This window comes from Mixophyes fleayi, chromosome 7 (genome assembly GCF_038048845.1).
Source record: "Mixophyes fleayi isolate aMixFle1 chromosome 7, aMixFle1.hap1, whole genome shotgun sequence".
In the NCBI taxonomy this organism is placed as follows: domain Eukaryota; kingdom Metazoa; phylum Chordata; class Amphibia; order Anura; family Limnodynastidae; genus Mixophyes; species Mixophyes fleayi.
Window position 1 is genome coordinate 119,243,058 of NC_134408.1, and position 26,978 is coordinate 119,270,035.

Sequence of the window (26,978 nt, forward strand, 5' to 3'; positions counted from 1 at the left end):
CATAGTAGAGATTCGGATTATGAACTTTGTTGCAATTGTTAGAAAATGTGGTCTAGGGAAGCACAAAGGTCTGGTCTTTTTTTCTCTGCTATTTTCTGAATATTTTTAAGTCTCTTTAAAGATTTTGAATGCTACGGTTAGCTCATAATACATATTTATACATTCCTTTTCAGAAGTAATATAAAGTGAATATAGTATGGTTAAATATGTTTCCCTCTGAATCATAAAACCATTAATTTTATGCTTTTAAAATCTGTTTTCTAACCTTCTTATCTCGTCTCTCACATGGGTGGATGTCTCAGCTTGTTAGTCGTAAAATTATCATAATATTTCAAATATATACATTCAGCCAATTTGCTTCCTGTATCTTTTATTCTTTCTCTTAATCAGTTGTTTATGTTTGTGCTTCAGGGAATTCAGCAACAACAGTTAGTATTGCATTGTAGCTATGTTGATGTAGAATCTAACTGGCATCAATTCCTCCAGTCTTTAATTACCAGTCAGGTCAACGTTCACACGTCTGCGAAGTGACTCCAGCAATGAATATTAAATTATGACTTTAGATCTAAGTACTGTCTTGAAGGGATGCAGCTCAGTGGTTTCTGCCCTCTTCACATAGTACGTCTATGCTTAAGATAAAAAGGTCTTGCCTAACACATTAAGACTCTATTCTGCAATAATCTTGTAGGTTCCTATTTAACTGAGAAGTATAATGCTTTCTTTTCGCTGTCTTACCATTAAGATTGTTGTGAAAATAGGCTGAAGCAAATTGTGACTTTGGAGCAGTTAGACAAGCTGGACTTCTAATACTTTTACTTCCACACCAGCAAGGGGGTTACAGGTTGTCAACCTTTGTTCTAAAGACAGAATGTGAGGGTGGCATTGCAAGCTGGGACTTGTAGTTCTTTAACTGCTGAAAAGCAACCGTGTAGTCAAGCCTGTTTTAGGACAATCAATTTAACGATTTACAATTTTAAGTCCTTCTTGAATCCTATGTAAGGAGAAATGAATGTTACTTATTTAACAAATAACCATATTCACTCTAATATTGAGGGAAAACTGAGGGTAGGGGAACACTAAACTCTTTTTTTTTTTTGTTAAAATATGATGTAATGCTTCTGTCTGGGTACTGCTGCACTGGTTACAGTGAGGTGGGAAAACAGGTGCAAAAGTAGACACAAATTAGTTCAATTTAACTCGTAAGTTTGCAATAAATCACATTGTAACAAGGGCATCTTGAACAAGGGCAATTCCGCCATAAAAAGTCCATGGAACATTTACACTGGTGATCAGGATATAAAAGTGTAGACCGTAGATCCTGACACTATTCCTTCTTCCAGGACAACTTTCAGTTTTCTGGGGGCTTGTCTTGTCTAGATTTGTATATTCGAGGCATCCTATTGGGAGCATTTTTTCAGGCTATAGCCTTCCAGAATTCTGGAGACTGCCCCTAGAAAGCCTGGAGTCCAGTATTTCCTCCACTACAGATTCTAGGTGTACCGGGCGTTTGACCAGTGGAGAGGCCTGTTCTTGAAATAAATACCAGTGGGAATCTACAGGTCAAGCTTGTTCTGTGATATAGAATGTAATACACATTTTTCACGTTGATAGCCAGACTTTTCGTCCAACAATATAATCTGGAGATAGTTTGCATTATTTGTCAGCATGTTTTTATATGGCCTCTGGGCCTTAATGAGAGAGTCTTGGCTGTCACATATCATAGAGACTAAATCTGTCATCTCAGGATGAGACTATTGTTATCATTCTTATCATAGATTTGTAAGGCACCACAATGCTCCGCAGCACAATAGGCAAAACAGAACATACATAAAACAAGGACATACAAGGTAGACAAAATAAAAACAAACATGAAAACAAAGGGTATGAAGGACCCTGCTCATTAGAGAGCTTACATTCTAAGTGGAAGAGGGCACAGCTGAAACAAGAAGAGCATATGTGGTCCAGAGTGGAGATTGGGAGAATTTTGAGGGTGCATTAGTGTGATCAGTGTTATTGGGGATAAGGTCACCTCTAAAAAAGAGATGGGTTTTCAAACAACGTCTAAAGATTTGAAGGCTGTGGGAAAGCCTGATTGGGCGTAGTAGGGAATTCCATAAGTGGGGAGCAGCACGGTAGAAGTCTTGTAGGTGTGAGTGAAAGGTGGTTACCAGAGACGAGACAAGGCTCAGTTCAGAGGTAGATCTAAGATGACGAGATGGAGAGTACTTTGATATGTGATTTGAGATGTATGCAGGGGCAGAGTTGTTGAAGGCATTGTAAGTAGGGGTGAGTAATTTGAATTTGATTCTGAAGAACACAGGGAGCCAGTGTAGGGATTTGCAAAGTAGTGCAGCAGATGTGCAGTGGTGAGAGAGGAAGATCCGACTTGCAGCAGAGACCATTCAGAGATTGTAAATGGACTGTTCTGTGGATGAAAACCATAATTTGATAAAAGTAGTCTCCAATCCATGGATTGGTGAAGAACATGATGAGAATTTGGCCATGGGAAGAGGACGCAATCAATTGTGTTGTTGAATATTATTAAAACAATGGACAGTGTTTGATTTATTTGTTCTGTCTGCCCATCATTTTGAGGGGCATGGGTTGTAGAGAGATAAATTTCAACATTTAGCAATGAAATTGTGAGGTAAACTGTACCCCTTTGTCAGAAAGATCTCCTCTGGGGACCCATGCAGATAAAACAATTCTGTCATGAAGATTCTGTCCACCTGTAGACATGCGGACATCTTTTTCAATGGTACAAAGTGGGCCATTTTTGTGAGCCGCAGTTCATTACCATAAAGATAGTTGACCATTTGGTAATGGTCTATTGCTGTGGATTCCAACAGACCAGCAGGTATTAGGAAAGATTACATTAGACCATAAAGGCAAGACATAGGCACTTTATTCCATGCAAGCACTGGACAGACAGTGAGTTAGTGTTGGCTGTCTCGAGCCCACAGGTCATAGGTCTTTTTCCTGCCTGGGTGTCTTTTTTTTTATAATTTTTTGAATTCCAATTTGGAACGAAAAAAGAAGGTTATATTTCCACTATTGGACTTTACGCACTTATTTTTAAACACATGGGGCATATTCAATTGTCGGCTGAAACGCCGAAAATCTCACGCTCCGTGCACTATTACCGTTATTACGGTAATAGTGCACGTAAAAACCGTTATTACGGTAGTTTTCTCGCTGGAGCCCTGAGCCGCGAGCTGAAATCCAGCTTACTATTACCGTAGATTTAAGTAAAAAAACTCTGACACTGAGCAATAAATTATTGTTACTGCCCTCGGCCTCCCCCAAAACTTGTCGGGTATGGTAAAACTTGGGGCTCTGGCTCCATGGGTGGAGTTAGGGTAGCATTTTCTCCATAAGTATCCATATGTCCTGGAGAATTGTGCTTTTTTATCTGATATATATATATATATATATATATATATATATAGATATTGTGACATTAATGGATACATCATCAGAACAAATAAATCACAAACCTATACTCTGTACATTAAAGTTACAAACTAGCACAGCCACTTGTGCCAATCACACGAAGGAAAACAATGTGATTGGTCAGTGATGACAGATTTTATTTACACAATCTCATCAGAGCTCTAAAGACGGGTAAGCATTGTGTACAAGTATAAGAGTTTATAGCAAAGTATGCTTTATATCATTTATCATGTATATGTTAAATAATGAACAAATTACATTATTTATTATGTTGCTGTAGTAAATCTATTACTATTTTCTCATAACAGTGCTCATTTAAATTGCCCGTCGAAAAAAAATAATGCAATTTTATCATCCCACAGTATGGGCTGTGGTTTACATTTACCATGTAGTCAGATTTAAGTAACATTTTGGTTTAGATTATTTGTTGAAGTTATTTACCTTGACATAACATTAAAATAATGGTTTAATTCTTTTTACAGTTCTTCAAAGAACTGTACATTTGAATTACCGTATATATATAGTATAAGTCGACCCGACTATAAGCCGAGGCACCTAATTTTACTACATAAAACTGGGAAAACTTATTGACTTGAGTATAAGCCTAGGGTGGAAAAGAGCGCTAATTTAAAAACCTAAATAAAAATGATAGGTTCAATCTATGAAATCATTTTTAGCTAGATGACAAGGAACATTCATAAATGATTATAAAATCAGAGAGAGAGAGAGAGAGTCAGAAAATATATAAGGATATTATGCCTCCTCTCAACAAGCATGCAAGTTCTTCTAAGCAACTGACTGAGGACTTCAAAACAACGATAACTCAGAGTTACAAGGCAGAGAAAAGCTATACAAATATAGCAAAATGCTTCCAGTTAGGAATTTACCCTGTCAGAACCATCATTAAGAAGTAGAAGAGGTACTGGTGCTGTTTAAATCAAGGCAAAACCTGGAGACCCAGAAGATGTGATCGAACGGCTTGTAAATCCACCCCGCAGTGGAATGCATATGCGTTCCAACAACAGGAAGTTCGGCATTTGGAACGCAAGTTTGCGTTCCAAATGCCGAACTTCCTGTTGCTGGAACGCATATGCAGAAGTTGACAGCCGAGGGACCGGACACCAGGTAAGTTCACACGTGTATAAGCCGAGTGCCCTTTTTCAGCATACAAAAGTATGCTGAAAAACTCGGCTTATACACGAGTATATACGGTATTCACAACAAAAAATATATTACTCTACTTACAGCAAAGTGGCAACTCATGCTTTTAGACATCTTATTTCTAGACCGTTTTCTGCAAAGAATATTGATATGAAACTTTTGAAATATACAGCTATTCCATCATCCCATTCTCTACATTGTGACTATATAAATATCATCCCGTCTAAATAAGTTAATGGCAGTACATTTTTTTCAGTAGTGGTGGGGGCATGTACAGCCTGAGGTGGCTTTTGGACTGAAATGTCTCCTTTTGTTTGTGGTCTGTAATGAGTGTTGACAAGTAGGGATTACAAGCTATATATATTAAGTACCCCCTATTTTAAATTATAATTATATTATAAGTCACCTAGGAGTTTTATGACCATATAAAAGGAGAAGACTGTTTGCCTGAGGTGACTTATAATATGTAGAATAATTTCCTATAAGCAGGGTGTTATTACTCGTAATTAGAGATGGTCACTGACCCCCGTGTTTTGGTTTTGGATTCGGTTTTGGATCTGGATTACCGTCGTGTTTTGGTTTTGGTTTTGGTTTTGCAAAACCGCCATTGCGTGTTTTGGTTTTGGTTTTGGTTTTGTTTGGTTTTGTTTTGCTATTTTTTGGGAAAATCCATGTTTTTGGGCCTAAATTAACCCAATTTAGTGCTCCAACTGTTTTAGAGACAAGTAATCTAATTGTTGAGGTAATAAATCATCCAAAAAAACAGTTTAATTCTTCGTTGGTAGGCCTATTCTACACACAAAACAGATTGTCTTCCTCTCCATCTATGCATATTGGCAATGCAGCCATCGTCTTTGAATGTATATTACACCCTACACTTATAGTTAAATATGTAAAGAAATGGAAAAAGCCAGTTTGGTTTCTGTCTCTCAAGGCCCCCCTCCACTTGTATAAAATAGCAAAAAATTCAGCCATTATAGACTGTACAATATTAATTGACATGGAGAAAGCCAGTTTGGTTTCTGTCTCTCTAGGCCCCCCTCCACTTGTATAAAATACTAAAAAATTCAGCCATTATAGACTGTACAATATTAATTGACATGGAGAAAGACAGTTTGGGGTCACTCTGTCTCTCTAGGCCCCCCTCCACTTGTATAAAATACCAAAAAATTCAGCCATTATAGACTGTACAATATTAATTGACATGGAGAAAGCCAGTTTGGTTTCTGTCTCTCTAGGCCCCCCTCCACTTGTATAAAATACTAAAAAATTCAGCCATTATAGACTGTACAATATTAATTGACATGGAGAAAGACAGTTTGGGGTCACTCTGTCTCTCTAGGCCCCCCTCCACTTGTATAAAATACCAAAAAATTCAGCCATTATAGACTGTACAATATTAATTGACATGGAGAAAGCCAGTTTGGTTTCTGTCTCTCTAGGCCCCCCTCCACTTGTATAAAATACTAAAAAATTCAGCCATTATAGACTGTACAATATTAATTGACATGGAGAAAGACAGTTTGGGGTCACTCTGTCTCTCTAGGCCCCCCTCCACTTGTATAAAATACCAAAAAATTCAGCCATTATAGACTGTACAATATTAATTGACATGGAGAAAGCCAGTTTGGTTTCTGTCTCTCTAGGCCCCCCTCCACTTGTATAAAATACTAAAAAATTCAGCCATTATAGACTGTACAATATTAATTGACATGGAGAAAGACAGTTTGGGGTCACTCTGTCTCTCTAGGCCCCCCTCCACTTGTATAAAATACCAAAAAATTCAGCCATTATAGACTGTACAATATTAATTGACATGGAGAAAGCCAGTTTGGTTTCTGTCTCTCTAGGCCCCCCTCCACTTGTATAAAATACTAAAAAATTCAGCCATTATAGACTGTACAATATTATGAAAAATGGACAAAGCCAGTTTAGGGTCACTTTGTCTATGACACCCTACCCTTAAGGATAAATTGCCCTAACAGCAGCCTTTCAAGATGGTATGTGATATGGAAATGCCACAAGTCCCTTTCCTCTTTGGGGGTAGATTGCACCCTACACTTACATAGAAAGTTTTAAAAAGATGTTATCGGCATCATCTTCAGCTTCATCCTCACCCTCATCAGTGTGTACGTCATCATCACAGACTATCAATTCATCGCCGCTTGAATCCGCCATTAGAGAACAGTCAGTGCTTGGATGTCTTGGATGGTGAAGGCCTTCCTCGTGGAAGATGTAGTTCATTTTTATAAACATCATTTTCTCCACATTTTTGGGAAGTAACCTTCTACGGCGATCACTGACTAAGTTCCCTGCTGTGCTGAACACTCGTTCAGAGTACACACTGGAGGGTGGGCAGCTTAGGTATTGCAAAGCAAGTTTGTACATGGGTTTCCAAATGGCCTGCTTTTCTTCCCAGTAAGGAAAGGGACTGTCTGACATTTCCATATCAACTACCTCTTGAAAGTAATCCTCCACCATCCTTTGCATGTTTATACTCATATTGGATGGACTTATGGGCAAAGTGACACATTTTTTGGAAAAATCCTTCAAACCAGCCCAGATGTTAAATTGTTCTCGTCTGCCCCCTGTGTCTTCCCTGCTTCTTTTTTGGAAATTTAATTTTTTACGAGCAACAGCTTGAGAAAGTGAAGGAGGACACGTCGTCAAGCCGAGGCCCAGTTCAGCGGCCAACTTGCTGAGCAATAGCTCCTTGCAAAAGTTCACATCTCGCTCATTTACAAGTAAAGACTCAATGTAGGTTTTAAACCTTGGATCAAGCACAGTGGCCAAAACGTACTGATCCGAGTTCAAGATCTTAATAACTCGAGGATCATTGTGAAGCGAATTAAGTACTTGATCGACAAGGCCAACATACTTTGCTGAATTGCTTGCTTTCAGCTCCTCCTTCATTTTCTCAAGCTGCTTTTCCAATAGTCTAATTAAAGGAATGACTTGGCTCAAACTAGCAGAGTCTGCACTGACCTCACATGTCACAACTTCAAATGGTTTCAGCACCTTGCACAGCACTGAAAGGATTCCCCACTGTGCAAGAGTGAAATACATCCCCCCTCCTTTCCCAATGTCATGACTTGTGCAATATGCTTGGATGGCTTTGCGCTGTTCCTCCATCCTCTGAAGCATGTACAGGGTGGAATTCCACCGAGTTACCACCTCTTGCTTAAGTTGGTGGCAGGGCAAGTTAAACTGCTCTTGGAGCTGCTGTAATCTCCTACATGCTGTGGCTGAATGCCTGAAATGGCCTGAAATTTTACGGGCCACCGAAAGCATCTCCTGCACCTCACGGTTATTTCGTAGGAAGCTCTGCACCACCAAGTTGATGGTGTGAGCAAAACAGGGAATATGTTGGAAATCACCCAGCTGTAATGCTCGCACTATATTGTTGGCGTTATCTGAAATGACATACCCTGGGGAGAGTCCGAGTGGTATAAGCCATGCATCAATCACATCTCTCAGTTTGCGTAACAAATTGTCAGCCGTATGCCTGTTAGTGAAGCCGGTGATACAAAGAGTGGCCTGCCTGTGACAAATGTTACGTAGTGGTGTACATGCTGCTGCTGTTCCTGCTGGTGAAGGTGAATGACCAACCCAGTGGGCTGTCACAGTCATATAGTCTTTGGTTTGGCCACTTCCACTTGTCCACATATCTGTGGTTAAGTGAACAGTGGGCAGAATGGCATTTTTCAGCGCAATCTCTACATTTTTACACACTTTTTGGTATAGTTGTGGAATAGCTTTACGGGAGAAATGGTGTCGCGATGGAATTCTGTAACGCGGACACAAAACCTCAATTAACTGTGAAAAACCAGCTGCGTTTATTGTGGAGATTGGACGCAGATCTAACACTAACATTGCAGCCATGGCGTCTGTGATTCGCTTGGCGACTGGGTGACTGCTGTCATATTTGCTTCCCCTCGCAAATGATTGTTTCACAGTTAATTGCTGAAATGTAGGACTGCTCATTTTATTCACCTGCCTCTGGGATGACGATTCACCCCCAGCAGCAGCAACAGCAGCAGCAGGACTAACGCTTTCTTCAGAGGAATCAATAATAGTGCCGGAGTCATCCAGCCTTAAGTGGGATGCCGGGCTAACTCCGAGCGCTACTGAGGATATTGATGAGGATGGTGTGGTGGGTGTATTTTGTAGCCGTCGGTATGTCGGTGAGCGGAGGGTCTTAGCTGATGAGGGAGTGCTTGTATTCTTTTGGGAAGAACTTTCAGCTTTTCCCAACACTTTGCCATGAACTCTCGTTAAATGGCGTAACATAGACGAGGTTCCAAGATGGTTAAGGTCCCTCCCTCGACTGACTGTGGCTTCACATACACTACAAATGGCTATACAATTGTTGTCTGGATTTGGGTAGAAATAATTCCACACATAAGAAGTGGATTTTTTTGTTTTATGCCCAGGCATGACAATGGCCTTTTTCTTGTCACGTGCCAGAACTGCTGCCACTGGTGCAGGACTTACACAAACAACCTCATCCTCATCAACATCCTCATTAGCGCCCTCGTCGCCTACACAAATCTCCCCCTCATCCTCTTCTAATTCCAAAGTGGCATCCTCAATTTGGGTATCACCGGCTACACTCGGGCTATTAAGGCACACATCAGCAGAATGCTCACGATTAGACATCCCACTGTTGGATGGACTCTCCACAGGGATTGTTGTCATTTGTGAATCAGAGCAAATATTCTCCTGTAATGCCTCACTGGTATCTTGCAGCTCAGCTTTGACGCGTAACAGTAGTTGTGCACCAATTGTAGCCTGGGTAACTTTTTGGGATCTGCCACTAATAGCCAAAGGTGAAGGCCTCATTCTCTCTTTGCCACTGCGTGTGTAGAATGGCATGCTTGCAATTTTTTTTTTATCGTCACTTAACTTTTGCTCAGTTACACTTCTTTTTCGCTTCAATACAGTAAATTTTTTTTTGGTTTTTGTTTTTTGCACTAATTTGAAAACACTCTGTTGTTTGACATCGCCTTGGCCAGATGACGTACTGGGAACACTAACATCAGGACTGGTGACAGAACCTGGTTGCTCATTTAGATCATATGTGGACTGCTTTGAATCCATTCTGAGCGCAAACCACTGAGGAGTGCTAAAAATTATTGAGTAGATACTGCTGACAGATATGACTTTTGACAGCCAGAAATATTAATGCACAATTAGGGAGGACACCCCAAAAACACTGAGGAGTGCTAAAAATTATTGAGTAGATACTGCTGACAGATATGACTTTTGACAGCCAGAAATATTAATGCACAATTAGGGAGGACACCCCAAAAACACTGAGGAGTGCTAAAAATTATTGAGTAGATACTGCTGACAGATATGACTTTTGACAGCCAGAAATATTAATGCACAATTAGGGAGGACACCCCAAAAACACTGAGGAGTGCTAAAAATTATTGAGTAGATACTGCTGACAGATATGACTTTTGACAGCCAGAAATATTAATGCACAATTAGGGAGGACACCCCAAAAACACTGAGGAGTGCTAAAAATTATTGAGTAGATACTGCTGACAGATATGACTTTTGACAGCCAGAAATATTAATGCACAATTAGGGAGGACACCCCAAAAACACTGAGGAGTGCTAAAAATTATTGAGTAGATACTGCTGACAGATATGACTTTTGACAGCCAGAAATATTAATGCACAATTAGGGAGGACACCCCAAAAACACTGAGGAGTGCTAAAAATTATTGAGTAGATACTGCTGACAGATATGACTTTTGACAGCCAGAAATATTAATGCACAATTAGGGAGGACACCCCAAAAACACTGAGGAGTGCTAAAAATTATTGAGTAGATACTGCTGACAGATATGACTTTTGACAGCCAGAAATATTAATGCACAATTAGGGAGGACACCCCAAAAACACTGAGCAGTGCTAAAAATTATTGAGTAGATACTGCTGACAGATATGACTTTTGACAGCCAGAAATATTAATGCACAATTAGGGAGGACACCCCAAAAACACTGAGGAGTGCTAAAAATTATTGAGTAGATACTGCTGACAGATATGACTTTTGACAGCCAGAAATATTAATGCACAATTAGGGAGGACACCCCAAAAACACTGAGGAGTGCTAAAAATTATTGAGTAGATACTGCTGACAGATATGACTTTTGACAGCCAGAAATATTAATGCACAATTAGGGAGGACACCCCAAAAACACTGAGGTGTGCTACAAATTATTTAGTAGATACTGCTGACAGATATGACTTTTGACAGCCAGAAATATTAATGCACAATTAGGGAGGACACCCCAAAAACACTGAGGAGTGCTAAAAATTATTGAGTAGATACTGCTGACAGATATGACTTTTGACAGCCAGAAATATTAATGCACAATTAGGGAGGACACCCCAAAAACACTGAGGAGTGCTAAAAATTATTGAGTAGATACTGCTGACAGATATGACTTTTGACAGCCAGAAATATTAATGCACAATTAGGGAGGACACCCCAAAAACACTGAGGAGTGCTAAAAATTATTGAGTAGATACTGCTGACAGATATGACTTTTGACAGCCAGAAATATTAATGCACAATTAGGGAGGACACCCCAAAAACACTGAGGAGTGCTAAAAATTATTGAGTAGATACTGCTGACAGATATGACTTTTGACAGCCAGAAATATTAATGCACAATTAGGGAGGACACCCCAAAAACACTGAGGAGTGCTAAAAATTATTGAGTAGATACTGCTGACAGATATGACTTTTGACAGCCAGAAATATTAATGCACAATTAGGGAGGACACCCCAAAAACACTGAGGAGTGCTAAAAATTATTGAGTAGATACTGCTGACAGATATGACTTTTGACAGCCAGAAATATTAATGCACAATTAGGGAGGACACCCCAAAAACACTGAGGTGTGCTACAAATTATTTAGTAGATACTGCTGACAGATATGACTTTTGACAGCCAGAAATATTAATGCACAATTAGGGAGGACACCCCAAAAACACTGAGGAGTGCTAAAAATTATTGAGTAGATACTGCTGACAGATATGACTTTTGACAGCCAGAAATATTAATGCACAATTAGGGAGGACACCCCAAAAACACTGAGGAGTGCTAAAAATTATTGAGTAGATACTGCTGACAGATATGACTTTTGACAGCCAGAAATATTAATGCACAATTAGGGAGGACACCCCAAAAACACTGAGGAGTGCTAAAAATTATTGAGTAGATACTGCTGACAGATATGACTTTTGACAGCCAGAAATATTAATGCACAATTAGGGAGGACACCCCAAAAACACTGAGGTGTGCTACAAATTATTTAGTAGATACTGCTGACAGATATGACTTTTGACAGCCAGAAATATTAATGCACAATTAGGGAGGACACCCCAAAAACACTGAGGAGTGCTAAAAATTATTGAGTAGATACTGCTGACAGATATGACTTTTGACAGCCAGAAATATTAATGCACAATTAGGGAGGACACCCCAAAAACACTGAGGTGTGCTACAAATTATTTAGTAGATACTGCTGACAGATATGACTTTTGACAGCCAGAAATATTAATGCACAATTATGGGGGACACCCCAAAAGCGCTGGGGAGTGCCAAATATGAAGAAAAAATAATAAACCTCTATCCTCCTCTCTGCACTAGCGATTTTGGTTAGAGCAATTGCAAGAACAATATGGTATTCTCTGTCCCTGCTCTAATTAGCCTATGACTACACCCTGCTCTCTCCCTCTGTCAAATGGCGATGGATTGCTGTGGAGGCGTGTATTTATAAAGTTGAAGTATCGCGAGAACCGAGTCCCGAGATCCGACGACGTCACAATGACGTTCGGCCTCGATTTGGATTCGGAATGGGCGGGAGAGTACCGAGCTGCTCAGCTCGGTACTCGGATACCCAAAGTTCGGGTGGGTTCGGTTCTCGGAGAACCGGACCCGCCCATCTCTACTCGTAATGCAGAAGTAATAATAAGGACTAGGGAATAGAAACTTATACGCACTAAACTGATGACATCAAAACTTATCAAATATAAGCAATTACATCGGAACTTACTGTTTATACAAATAATATTTACATGAGTTTAGACATATATTAGCATCACTTGTGTAATACGTATAATTTAAAGAGACGTGAGTCTGGGTGTCCATGGTACATGGCCTTATCTGTGTGGAGTTTGTATGTTCACCCTGTGTTTGTGTGGGTTTCCTCCGGGTTCTCCGGTTTCCTCCCACACTCCAAAAACATACTAGTAGGTTAATTGGTTGCTATCAGAATTGACCCTAGTCTATGTCTGTCTGTGTGTGTGTGTGTGTGTGTGTGTATATTAGGGAATTTAGACTGTAAGCTCCAATGGGGCAGGGACTGATGTGAGTGAGTTCTCTGTACAGCGCTGCGGAATCAGTGGCGCTATATAAATAAATGATGATGATGATGATAATATCACATGCTTATGGTAGACCTGAGGTAAAATGTCTTGTCTCTTAATGCCAGAAGTGAACCATTACCATACAATTCTCCTGTCTTGTCCATGTGTGATTACTGGGTCCTTGATCAGGCGCTGTCACACTTGGGGGTAAATGTATCAAGCTGAGAGTTTTTCGGCGGGTTTGAAAAACCAATCAGATTCTAGCTATCATTTATTTAATACATTCTAAAAATGATAGCTAGAATCTGATTGGTTGCTATAGGCAACATCTCCACTTTTCAAACCCGCAGGGAAAACTCTCAGCTTGATACATTTACCCCATGTACAAAAAAAGTGAGTCCTTTTATCTGCTCGGTTGTGAACATTCTCATCACTGTGTGCACGATAGTTTGTTATACTTAGATGTTCCAGTGTGTGCACACAAAACATGCCCCTCTTTCCCCATTCACAGTAGCAATATATAATCTTTTTCCAAGTTGCATACTGTAGCATGACATCTACTCAACTAGTTTATTTGTATTGTATACAACATATAGAACCTTGTCACAAGATTATTATTTAGTGGGCTGGAAATGTTACCATTAATCTTGTGATTCAGTGATTTGAGGGAATATAGGAGTATTGCCCCAGCATATGGGTAGATGATGCACATGACCTCACTGAGAAAGTAACTATGGTCAGGGAGAATTTTAAATGTCCTCTCTTGTAATTATATGTAAATAAGCATCTGCCGTGCAGGAGCTGTAACATCTGAGAACACTATTTTTATGGCATTAGTCAATGCTTTATCCAATGGGTTTTGTCAGCATGATGAGAGAAAGTACTAACACAGAATTCCACTTCTGTACCAGTACTTGGAAATTGAGTACAACAGGATTAAAATACTTGGTGATCATAATATCAAGAGCCTCTCATCTATTTTTATATCTAGCGGCAATGTTAACAATTCTGTTATTCCATGAATATCACTGATGTGTAATATTAAAAACTCATTTATATTAAAGTGACCTGGTAGAGGTTGGGGACATTAGATGTATACATAAGTGTAAGAATGAGGCAGACTATCTGAAGTATTTTGAATATTACATGGTGAAAAAGTTTCTTAGATTATGGGCAGTAAAAAGCCCAGTGGTTTCACTGATGAAGAAGGGGTGCTGTGTAGTTTTTGACGCTTTATGTTTAAGTTCAATGTTTAGGTTTGAGGATGAAATGCATTGTTTGGGGGAGATTAAAGGAAGATGTATATGTAGTACCGAGTCAGTATAACTAAGTGTAGCAATATTAGTGCATTGAGTGCATTATAGTCTTCTGTGTAGGGGATTAATTATGTGTGTAGATGTTTTAGTGTAGAGAGTGGGGGGCTGTAATATGTGGAGTTTAGAACATTGTATAGTGGGTAGATAGTTCTTGGTTTGGGTATTAGACCGTAAGAGATTACTGAGGGAGGAAGAAGTAGTGCAGGGAACAGTGTGTAGAAGGGTGAATAACAATTGCCATGCCTGACTGTATCTCTGTTCTGGTGCAGTGTATATGTCTGCAGTTACATACTTGCCATGAAGTTACTCCTTTGTAGAACAGCTGTTTTCTGACTGGATAAAATGTGAGTCAGTTGCCACCAGTGCTAATGCAATACAACTGTATCATCCTTCCCTGTATAAGTTTGTCTCCTTATAGGGCAGCACAGTGGCTTAGTGGTTAGTACTTCTTACAGCACTGGGGTCATGAGTTCAATTCCTGACCATTGCCTTATCTGTGTGGAGTTTGTATATTCTCCCCGTGTTTGCGTGGGTTTCCTCCGGGTGTTCCAGTTTCCTCCCACACTTCAAAAACATACTGGTAGGTTAATTGGCTGCTAACAAATTGACCTTAGTCTGTGTGGGTGTGTGTTAGGGAATTTAGACTGTAAGCCCCAATGGGGCAGGGACTGATGTGAGTGAGTTCTCTGAACAGCTCTGCGGAATTAGTGGCACTATATAAATAAATGGTGATGATGATGATGATTATAGGTAATAGCTTCCATTTGTGTGCAGTTTCTTACTTGCTACCTTTTAGTTATATAAATATAGATGATAATATATTAATATAGATGATATAACATACTTAAGATCACTGTTTCCTCTAAGCTGTGCGCTTTAGAAATTATAGTGTTAAAAGTGAACTTGTTTTGTGCAGGCAATTCTCTATGCCGCACTTCAATGTGGAGTGAAATTAATCATTAATTATTAATTATTAGATTAATCTTGCTAGAGTAAAACTTTCATAGTTGAGACAGCTGGGAATAAAAGTGCTATAAAGTTAATACAATTAACAATCTTTTATTAGTTATGTTAAATAGTACAATTGTTGCTGACAACTAAAAATTTTTCAATTAAAATAATTTGATTTCCCTGGAAGAGATTTAATGAGTTGTGATTTTCCTGTACAACGTGCCTTCCAGTGGCGGATCCAGGGTGGGGGGGGGCTATCTGCAGGTCCGTTTGCAGTGACAGTGTGCTGCCCGGCTGCTCAGAGCATCCGGGGAGCACACTGTCCCTGCCTGTCACTGCTAAACGGACCTGCACATAGTGTGCAGCCGCCGGCAGCCTCAGATGTCAAAAAGGGGGCGGGGCCTAAATCCCCCCCCTACATCGCCCCGGGTACAAATATTCTCTAGATCCGCCCCTGGTGCCTTCTACACTGCTTTTATGATTATCTCTTGAACCTCCTTACATTCTGTAACTGGCAACTCTCATGGGTCCATCGTGAGTCTCATGGGTTTGTGCTATGTCTCACAGTAAACGGAGAGCAGCATGTGAGGTTATATGGAGATATATTCTGCGTGGTGGCATGTGAAGCTGTATTGAAGTATATTGGCTATATGGGGATATGTGAGTCTCTATAAAGGCAATTACATATGTGCACATTTATTTTTTGTGTTATTACCATATATAATGTTTTGTTTAGTGTGCATTTTAAATGTTCACTTCTGTGCTACAATAACTGTCAGGTATATATTTAATCTAATATAATGAATATATATATAAATATTACATTTTGCTCTAATAGCATGATAGTGTAAATTTTGGCGGTGCTCCTTGCTTGTCACAGTGCTTTACTTTTGCCATAAACTATCCACTGCATATCATTTTTGCCATAACGGCATGTTCATTCAGCTATTTCATTTTAATTGAATACATTAATGCCATGGCATGCAGCGCCAAGTAAAATTCTCCTCTGTTACTCTGGATCTAGTGTGCTTTTTGCACTGCATCAAAATATTCAACTTGTGGAATTTAAATAGGAGATACCAAATTCTTGGTTAAATAGGAAAACTTTAATTAAAGGTTTGTTGAGTGTGCATATATATATATATATATATATATATATATATATATATATATATATATATATATATATATATATATATATCTCTATACAGTATATCTAACTTATCTATCTATCTACAGGGTGTATCTACCTATCTATCTATCTATCTATCTACCTATCTATCTATCTATCTATCTACCTATCTATATATGTATGTGTGTATATATATATATATTTATATATATATATATATATATATATATATATATATATATATGTATATGCAAAGTGGTTGATATGCGTGAAGCAAATATGGAGAAAGGTGTTGCCCAACAATAAAGGACACATAACCAAGGGCAACAATGGGGAAGAACATAAATCTATGAGTAAAGATCTAGGGCCTGATTCATTAAGGATCTTAAATGAAGAGGTATCTTATTTCAGTGTCCTGGACAAAACCATGTTACAATGCAAGGGGTGCAAACTAGTTTTCTGTTTTGTACATAAGACTGTTTTTTCATGTAGCACACAAATACTTGATAGCTTATTTGTACACTGAAATTTAAAGTTGATATGTGTGTGCTACATGAAAAAACAGTCAGTATTTAACTTATGTGCAAAACAGAAAACTAGTTTGCACCCCTTGCATTGTAACATGGTTTTGTCCAGGAGACTGAAATAAGATACCTCTTCATTTAAGATCCTTAATGAATCAGGCCCCTAGACACTAAGTACGTTTATAAGAGTTGAAAGTTCAATGTTTATGAAGAGGCTAATAATACATCAAAAGGAAAATTAAAAGTTAGCAATTTCTACTATATAAATTGTTAAAGAGCAGTACACATAAATTGCTGTAACGGCCATATATATATAATTCATTTTTGTAAAATAAGTAGCAGAATGTTATGGGTGGCACCATTGGGGGGGCCTGATTTATTTACCAAAACATAATTTACATTTCAGATCAAGTTCATGCTATGATAAATAGTATTCTTCATCTCACTTAACATATATCTTTAGCCAGTCTCCATTCTCCTTATTAATTGAAGGAGGAGGTGCTTGGTCTGTGTGTCGAAATATGATGGGGACTCACCGACCAGTTGCTTTCTGTTTCCTTCTATATTCAGTTATAAGATGTATCTTTGGGAGATCTCAGGAAGCTTATTGTCTCATTAACTTTTTAAATAGCCCGAAAAAGTTTCCAAAAAGAGGTCAAGCATTTCTATATATAAATTAAGCAACTGTAACCTCAAAAATGTATTTGTTTAATTGTGCCTAGTACAAATGAATGTATTTGAGAGAGAGAGACTGACTAGTTGCAGCCTGCTAATCAACCCCTGTGGCTGGGAGACCAGAAGACCAGAATTGGCTCACAGGAATGAAAGCCAACTCTCTTTGCTTCATTCACTCCAGGGACCCTTAAACTAGCTCTAATTTGAGCTGAACATATTGTATATGTCTTTCCCACACACTACAATTTCCCTGGAGTGTAAAGACAGGAAATTCCTACATGTTTATTGTGCTTCCCAGCAGTGCTATATTATAATAATAATAGTAATAATAAGAGTAATAGTAATAATAATATATTATAGACAGTATAAATATAATATGCCATTGGCGCATACCACTGCAGGGTATATTTCTCTTTGGAGGGGATTGTGGTGTGATGGGAATTATTATATTATATTATATTTTGTATTGGCTGTTCACAATCCCTAATTTGAACATGACCATATTCTCATTTTAAATCTTGTAATTTATTTAAATTATGCATCATATGCAAATAGATAGTACATTTATGTTATGATTATTTTAGTTGGAGCCTCAAAATAGACACGTATAGGCATGTGAAAGTTAACAATTAGCATGAATTTAAAAGTGCAGTGATTTTAAACATTGACAGTAAACATATATAAACAAATTTAGAATCCAGCAGTGTTTATGTGCAAATTGAAGTGCATGTCAAAAGAAATGAGGTTTCTGTGAAGGTCATGCATGGTTATTTGACCTGAGCAGATAACTCAAGCTTGGGGATCCCTGTTTATTTGGTCATGAGATGACACTGGCTACATCATAGTTTTTAGTCATTAGTCACACAAGACTGAGACAATCTTCTTCTTAAAAGAGACAAGCAGCCCACATAAGTTCCCCTTAATTTGTAGTTGCCTATGATGTTAGTTGGCCCCATACAACAAGCTGGAATGTGTCTTCCATGACATATTTCATTGGCTTACTGATGTTTATGAAGCCACACAAGCGGCATATTGAAAGTGCTATTAATTTCAGATACTGCAACTTTTTTCTGCCATCTATTGCCACAATTTCCTCACAACCAAGAGCAGCAGCACTATCATCATCATCATCATATTCATTATTATTATTACTATTGCCACTGTTGTGCTAAATAAGTATTTCATAAGGAGAAATATCAGAGGTATTATCGGATTAATAATAGCATCTTTCCCACTGACTGCATTGATAGCCTCATCAAAGTCACCATTTATTTGCCATTGTCTACGCTCTTATAAGGCCTTTTAATTAGCCTGGGATGCTTCATGACATAGCTATTGATAGCGTTTTGTTGCTCATAAAGTTACACAAGCATAGAGAAAGTATTAATCCATCTGGTGGAGATCTCTGTTTTTAACTTGTGTAATGGCAGTTTCATCCTAACTAACTGCAAGTTACATGTTTTGGGCCATGTAGGAGTGACGAAAGTGAGAGCAGATGTTTCATATCAGCTCATCTTGACACTTCAATAAGTGCAGTCTGTCTACACTAGCATCTCCAGTAAATAAATGTCTTGCTTTTAGATCAAGTAATCAAAGTACCAGTAAAGCATCTGCATTGCGGCTTTGAGTTTAATTGCCTGAATTTTTCCCATTAGAAGTTTCTGTTAGCCATACTTTTGGATATGCATTTTTAGTATACTATTTTTGTGCTATGGCTAGTTTAATTAATATAATATTAATAGATCAAACAAAATAATATATCAGTAGACTGTGCTGAAGCAAAGAGCAATGGCTGTCAAATATTACTGATTCAAAATAACGATCATTAGGAAATGTTGCAAAATAAGAACACAATAAATCTCCCTAATATTAGTCACTTAGTAAGCAAAAATGAATAACCAGTACAGTATGTAGTAGTAATTCCTGTTGCTCACAAAGTCAAGATCAAATTGTATGCATTTCAGCTGCTATACAACTGTGCAGTAGCTGTATCTATGCTGAACTTGCAGTACTAAAAATTACAGTATGCTGTTTATTTCATACAGAGCAGAGTTGGACATCACAATTCCCCACATAAGTATATCAGGAGCCTCACATGACTACACTGTGATGGACCCTGTTGCTTCCACTTTCTAACTCTGTAGCTTTCCTCTTGCCTCCATTCCCCTCCTCATATCCTGATACTCCATCTACAAACAACTTACATACAATCCAGTCCTCACATACACAATCACAAGGGGACAGTTATGTACCTTTCTTAAAATTGGAGCACTCATTTCCTGATATACTCTGTGCGGTTGTGAACATTCTGATGATCTGATTGGCTGCTTAGAGTTCTATCTTTGTCCTCTTAAAATCTGTGTACACCCTGGATAAACAGGAGCTAAAGATTGAATACAATAAGGTGCTCAGATAATAGTCAAAGCACTTTAAACCTGAGTACTTGAATGCATTGTAATACATTTTTGAATTTGGTAATTTTTAATATCACAAATGGAAAAAGAAAATCTGTCAGACTTTGAACTGTGATCTCTACTGCTCAGCACAAAAGCATACCTGTCTTTAGACATCTGACAACCTTATGTCAAAGTTAATACCTGGCATTGACATTCAGTGATGAGTAATGAGTTTAATGCAAGGTTTAATTTGTGTTATTTTCCATTTCTGATTTTAAAAAATGACCAACTTCAAAAGTGTATTATTTTACTGTAATAACCCTACCATTAGTCTTTATTTATCATAGTTTTAAGTAAGAAACAGGGACATACTTTATTATTGTATTGAACAGCCTTCAAATAACCATGTTAAACAATACAGATTGTTGAACAATATGGACATAAATGTATGAAACATGTTTATTTAATGTACTTGTAATATTATTTTATATTTTTTGCTGGGATCCTAGTCATTGGCACCCCACACTGTTCTTAATTGGTAGATGGGGTATGTTTTATAAAAAAAACAAAACAAATACAATGTTTATATGTAGATTTTTTTTTAAAAAAAATCTAATTATAATTCTACAAAAGGGTTTTAATATGTGTCTATGTTATTATTCTAAATAAAAGACTTGGAGGTGAAACGCGTGAAAAAGGTGTATAGATATTTTGGAGTACGAGTTCTAACCTATTCTATTTAAGAGTGATTTTTCTATAAGTTACACCCAATGTAGTTAATAAGATATTTGTCAAATCACTAATGAGTCCGATAAAAAGTTGTGAAACGGGTGTTTGGAATGAAAAAAGAAAATGGTTTTGGGTTGATAAATATGTGTAAAATAATTGCCTAAGTGCATATGACCAGTCACCGTATTGGAGGATTTGAGTGGTCATGTTCTGTATTCGGGAACTTTGCAAATAGCAGGAGAAAAAAATCAAACATTGCTTGCTGTCATGTGGAACACATACAGCTAGTACATAAGCCTGAAAACTAGGACAAGAAGACAAAAGTAACTTGTAAACTCTCATCCAAAATGAGCTACATAAGAATGGTACAAGGATAGTTGCTAATGGATACAGCTTACACTACAATTTCTGAAAGAACTGACACTACAAGGACATACTTGCTACTACAACAAGTAACTATATAAAAGAAGAACTCCATCCACATATCATTTTTACAAATTTACCCCCTAACTTCAAAGTGGTTCCCCATATCCAGACCCTTGCAGGCCCCAAGTCCTCATCTATGGCCCTTCAATTAACGATCAGTTCTCCAGGGCTTAACAGCCAAGAACTTGGATTGGATTCAGTGTATTGCTAATACACTAATGATGACCTCTTTAAGGAGTCTATTTACTTACCTTACTGCGGAAACCAAAGCTTTTTGCAATGTAATAAATTTGAGACGTTAAATCTACTTTGAACCCTTCATAAATTATGCAATCTCAATTTTACGAAAAAAACTGCGGTTTTCTCTGTGTTTAAGTCTGATGGCGCCTTAGTAAGTAGACCCTGACTGTGTTATTTAGCCAGGATTTTAGCTGCAGGATTAAAGTTGTGTGCATTGGTGCAGACACGAATAATAGAGGAACGAGACACAAGAGTTTCTCAGGCTTTACATTTTTTTTCTCTCTCTGTGCAACATCATCAAATATATGTTTACGCGCTTCTTATGTAATTTAATGTAAACTAAGTCTAGCCTTCAGGTGGAGTAATCTGTTACAGTGAAGAGTGCACCATGATTTTAAAAACAAATCAGACTCTTGCGACAGATCTTTGATTGGTTTAGCTTTCAGTAGTTTGATAATCACAAAAAAAACCTGTTTTGTCATTCACAACAATAATCAGTAGCTTGCTTGGTCTTCCATGGTCACACGTGACCAGCTGTACCAGAAAATGCAGATCCATCTTAAAAGTAATGGTAAGCACTAGCCAAAAACTTTGATTGGATACAGTGCTTCGCTAATAGACTAATGCTGACGCTGGAAAGTTGGAAACATGAGAATGTTATGCTTAGACTTCCTGCTGAAATTCACAAGCTCTGCTTCACAGAACAGCCAATCTCATCATAAATACAGCAACTAGCATCCCACTGATTAACACCTTCAAACACTCTGTGTACATTCAGAACAAGAGGTTGTTTGGAGATGTTAGTGCCGTATTAGAAGTGAGTGGATCTACTGGGAAACCCTATGTGTGGACTCAATGACCTGCTGCATGTCACCTAATTTCGCAGCCTCTTAGTAGCTAAGGTTACATTGCTGAAATTATGTGATTTTAAATATATAATATTTCAGCTGCTATGTAAAACAGAAGTGGGATTTTAATAAAATAACCTGGTGCCCCTCTATAGTATTGTGGTGTGTGTTCGGTGTGATACCATATACTGGTTCAATATGTCAGCCAGTCACAAAGTAGTCTTGTAATACTAGACCAATCAAGTTACAGCAAACCAGTTCATTCATAAAAAACATAGTAGAAACTAATTTAAATGTAAAAGACCCACAAAATCTTAATAACAATAAATTCTATAGAGCAAAAGTTTTAAACTAGGATACAAAAGTATTTAAGTTTCAATGCAGAACAATTCTAACTACATCTTAATAGTTGTCATTAAATAGGCATTTCTATCATCTTTATTGTCACAATATGTTGAAGTCTAACAGTGATATTTAAAAGCAAATAGAAACAGTTTTGTGTAAGCAATACATATTAACTTGTATGTATTCTATCATTCTTGAATAAACCCAAAAAATAGCTACAGTACAAATACATTCACATACATGAATAGGACAGGACAATTATTATTATAAACAATATTATAGGCATATTCATTTCAACAGAACAATCCATAGATATTAGAAATACATATCAATCTAATATCAATAAATATCAAAATATCAATAAAAGAAGTCCTAAACATAAAAAATATAGTAAACGTTAAACTGATAAATCCAGCTAGAAGGTGCAATTTTGCATCTCAGCAAAACCATGTTGCTCTCCGGGGAGGGGGGGGGGGGGTTATGTACTAGTTCCCCCCGAAAGCTGCTCAGTATTTGTGTGCTGCGTATAAAAGCACCCAATAATTTCCCTGTATGCAAGTTGCATTTGTACTTCTTGCATAAAATCTTCATTTATTCCCTTGTCTTACCACCATCTACCTTACCCTATTTCCCACCGTGGCTCTTGTCCTCTGTGGCAGAAAAAGATTTGCAGAACATTGGGACAAATTGTGACTCCTAACCTGCAGAGAAACAGAATGTTGGCTAGGTTCCGGATCTCTGGAAGTGATCAGGGAACTCTTAACTTCACAAATATGTGGTTTACACTTTTTCTACACTACATGCGACACAGGGTAACTCTGTGATTTAATGAAGCCTCCAATTAGCTGCCACACAAGGGAAGAGCAGGGCATGCTAAATCTGCCGCTTCATGTCTACACATGAGAGCCTGCATACACTGAGTGATGTGTTTTTTTCTGAGACTTTTTTTGCCTGTTCCAAAGCACCAGCTCATGCAAGTGCAGCTTCTCCAGTTCTCCAGCTGGCATGGTTTAGGAGGCCTGATGAGAGTAAGGAGTCCCTGAAAACAGCAAAATGGAATATTGCATTTCTAAAAGATAAAGCAGGGTAAAATAGTTCACTTGTTTCCATCTGTATTATTTTGTATAGTGTTCTCTACATAACTCCCAATAGTCATTCTCCTGTAGGCAAAATGGGAGTTTAGTAACAAATTGGTGTGTGGTCACTGTGAAATAGAGGAGTGTCATTGACAGATCAGGATATACTTCCAAATCCAAACAGTGTTCCAGCATATACAATGGCCATGGCCTAATAATTTGTTGGTATGGCCATGAGGAAATGGGGTGGATCAGGGGTATGTGACCTTATAGGTGGCTTGGTCTCTTTTGTCCCATTTTATGAGTTTGACTCACAGCTATGGCCTGAGAACAAAAGTGAAACTGTTTACACTTTTTATGTTTTTTTCTTCATCATTTGAAGTCCTGGGTGGCTTGTTGCCAATGTTAAACTATAACAAGCTAGATAGGGCTACAGTGCAACATCCATAGCTCTGACAAAGAAATATCATTCATGCCAGAGATGGGAGCAGTGTGATCCAATGCCCAGGGAAGCAATGTCAATGACTGAGTGATCATGTAGTTTACGAGGAGTTTACTCCAGATTGTGAGCAGAATATGGCACATACTAATGAAGCTGTTGACATTGGTTAATATTTATGTGGGTAACTGAGCACAAAGCATGGTAAACGTAAGATGTAGGAGATGTGGGAGATGGGATGGGGTGGCCCAGGTCTAGAGTAATTCCCAGAGTTCAAGGTAGTTATCATCCAACATTACATTCAGACACTGCTGATGGTTGTAGACGGCTTGGACTGTCTACGCTTGTAGTAGGGTATGATGTTGGTTGCTGCCTATGGATAAGGTAGTAGTAGGAGGGTTCCTTTTGTTTAGAGACAGTGGAGAGTTCCATGGCACAGTGGTGTCTTTATCTTGTTTTAGTGTGTAGGTGGCCCTGTGGGGAAGAGAAGATAGGTGGGATACGGGGAACTTAGAAAGGTGTACTGTACCTGGATTTCTTGATTCTTCTTTGTTGGTGTGCCGAATGGGGTGGGAACTTTGGTGGTATGTGTGGGTTTAGGTGAAGGCCGTTCTTCTTGTAGTATGTACCCGTTTTCTTCCTGCTTCCTCTTTCTTGTTTTCCTTTTCTCTCTTTCGGCTTCTCTTAATATTTTTCTCTTTGAGTGGTGTTTTGTGCCACCTAGCCTGCATAGGGGTGATAACAAGCAGCAAAAAAAAGGGGGAAGGGAGCGAAAGGGTGTGGGGGATGAGAAAGGTCTAGAGAGAGGTTGAAGTAATAGGGTTAAAGTGGGAATGGGGATGTAGAGCTGCAGTAATACTGTAGAGGGAGGTCAAAGGGAGAATGAGATTGGAGGAGGGAAAGGTACAGAACAGGTCCTAGGTGGGGTGAGAGAAAGGAGTTAACAGATGAGGAGGTAGAGGATTATATATGGTAAAGTGGTAAAGGGAGTAATAGTGGGGTTGAGGTATAATGATTACGGCTCAGGAAATATGTCTAGAGCTGTAGTTTGTGCTTTTGAATATAGCTCAATTTATAGCATTAGCAATGTGTTTGTAGCTGTAATATGTAAGTTGCTCAGAAATGTAATATAGCAGTAGTATGTAGCTTATAGCTGTAGGTGGATGTGTTTATAGCTCTGGTGCAAAAAAAAAAGGGTAGAGTGGAAAATGATTATGCCACATCGAGTGGTACATATGTGCTTGCTATGCTTAGAAGAGCAGTTGGTTTACTATAGATGGTTCGGTCAGTGGTGCTGAAGGGGGTTGTAAAGAAGTATTGTAACTCTGGGATCCAAGATTGCAGCTCGGAACACAAGTCGGCAAATGCAACGCACCGGCATTAACTTCCTGTTCGGTATTGGTTTCTATTCCTTTCTGATGCTTGGGGGTTCTGTTACTTTGCTACACTTGTGGGGGGAATATATAGCAGGAAGATGATGAAGGTAATGCCAATTATAGATAGAAGAAAAGGAAGGACACCTCTAGAATGTATATATGTATAATATTATTTATTTGTTTATGTGTTCACTATAGACAGGAGGAGTTAAAATGCTTTATGTGAGAACATAAAGGTAAATGATTAATTAAACAAATATGGGTGCTTATATAAACTAGTTGGGTTATTTTCTAAAGACAATTACAGCTTCCAACAATAAAATTGTGGAAATTAAAAATTTGGATATATAGTTCTTATCGTCACAGATAAGAACTATATATCCTCATTAATTCTATGTTTAGAAACACTAAATAAACATTAAAAATGAATATAAGTCTTCTTCATCACGTGGACAAAATACTTTACAGAAAATGTAGTGTAGATAAAATAACAGAAACTGGAATGTTTTCTCTAGTCTCAAAATACATGTACAAGCTAATACTAAGATAAACTGAATCCCATCTTCTTATAATGTACTAAATAATTGCATGAGCACAATAAAGACATTCCGCTGTCTGGACATCTCCCATGTGAGCTATTTTTGTGATTTCCTGTTTAATTTTACAGTATTATCTTGCACAGCTAACATTCATTTTGCGATATATATCTTTATATTATAGGACAAATGTAATTCAGGAAATGCAGTTTCACCAATTATAATATTAGTCTGGTGATTAAATCTCTCACAGCATTCTTCCAGGGGAGTATTTAATTAATTTAATTCATTTGAAGATACACCAGATCACACATAATGAAATGGACCATTTAAAACCAGAGTAATGTGGATTTACAGTAATATCGGCAGTTTTGTTCAATGCAGGCATATCAAAGGAACCTAAAGAAGGCTATTATTTATTTTTGCATGGTGAGATGTTGTTTGCCAAGGTAGCAATGTAGCAACAAATGAAGCTCACCGAATGGGCATAACATTGTAATCTAAATGAGTGTTACAAACCGTACATAGAGGTGCTGCATTTAGGTGCAAAATTGACACCAAACTGTAACAACTTTCACTAAAAATATAAAAGCTAGTTTCTGATTGGTTGCTGTGGTTCAGGTCAAATTGTGCATCTAACTACAGTGTTAGTAAATCAGTCTTAGCATGTGATAAAATGGCGTAGTTAGAAATGTCAGTCAACAGTGTTAATAAGTATACACTATTTTGCCTTCAAAAACACTTTTATATTTCATTAAATATAATTAATCACTGTCATTTTCTTTATTAAATAACCCCTGCTGGTCCTGCGCTCATCTTAGAAGCAATGCAATAGGATCCGTTCAGTTCTCAGGCCAAATCACATGGTCAACCGCTAGTGCAGTCAGCAGGTGAATACACACACAGACAACGGACATCCGCCCGCCTACTGGATTTTAAAAGATGCCTTAATATTATTGAAA

At 38.1% G+C, this 26,978-nt stretch overlaps 1 protein-coding gene across 4 annotated transcripts in view; it reads left to right on the forward strand.

Annotated features, from left to right (window-relative positions):
* ZNF385B (zinc finger protein 385B) overlaps positions 1 to 26,978 on the forward strand; it is a 433,027-nt gene that overhangs the window by 362,695 nt on the left and 43,354 nt on the right. The gene's annotated exons all lie outside the window — the stretch shown is intronic.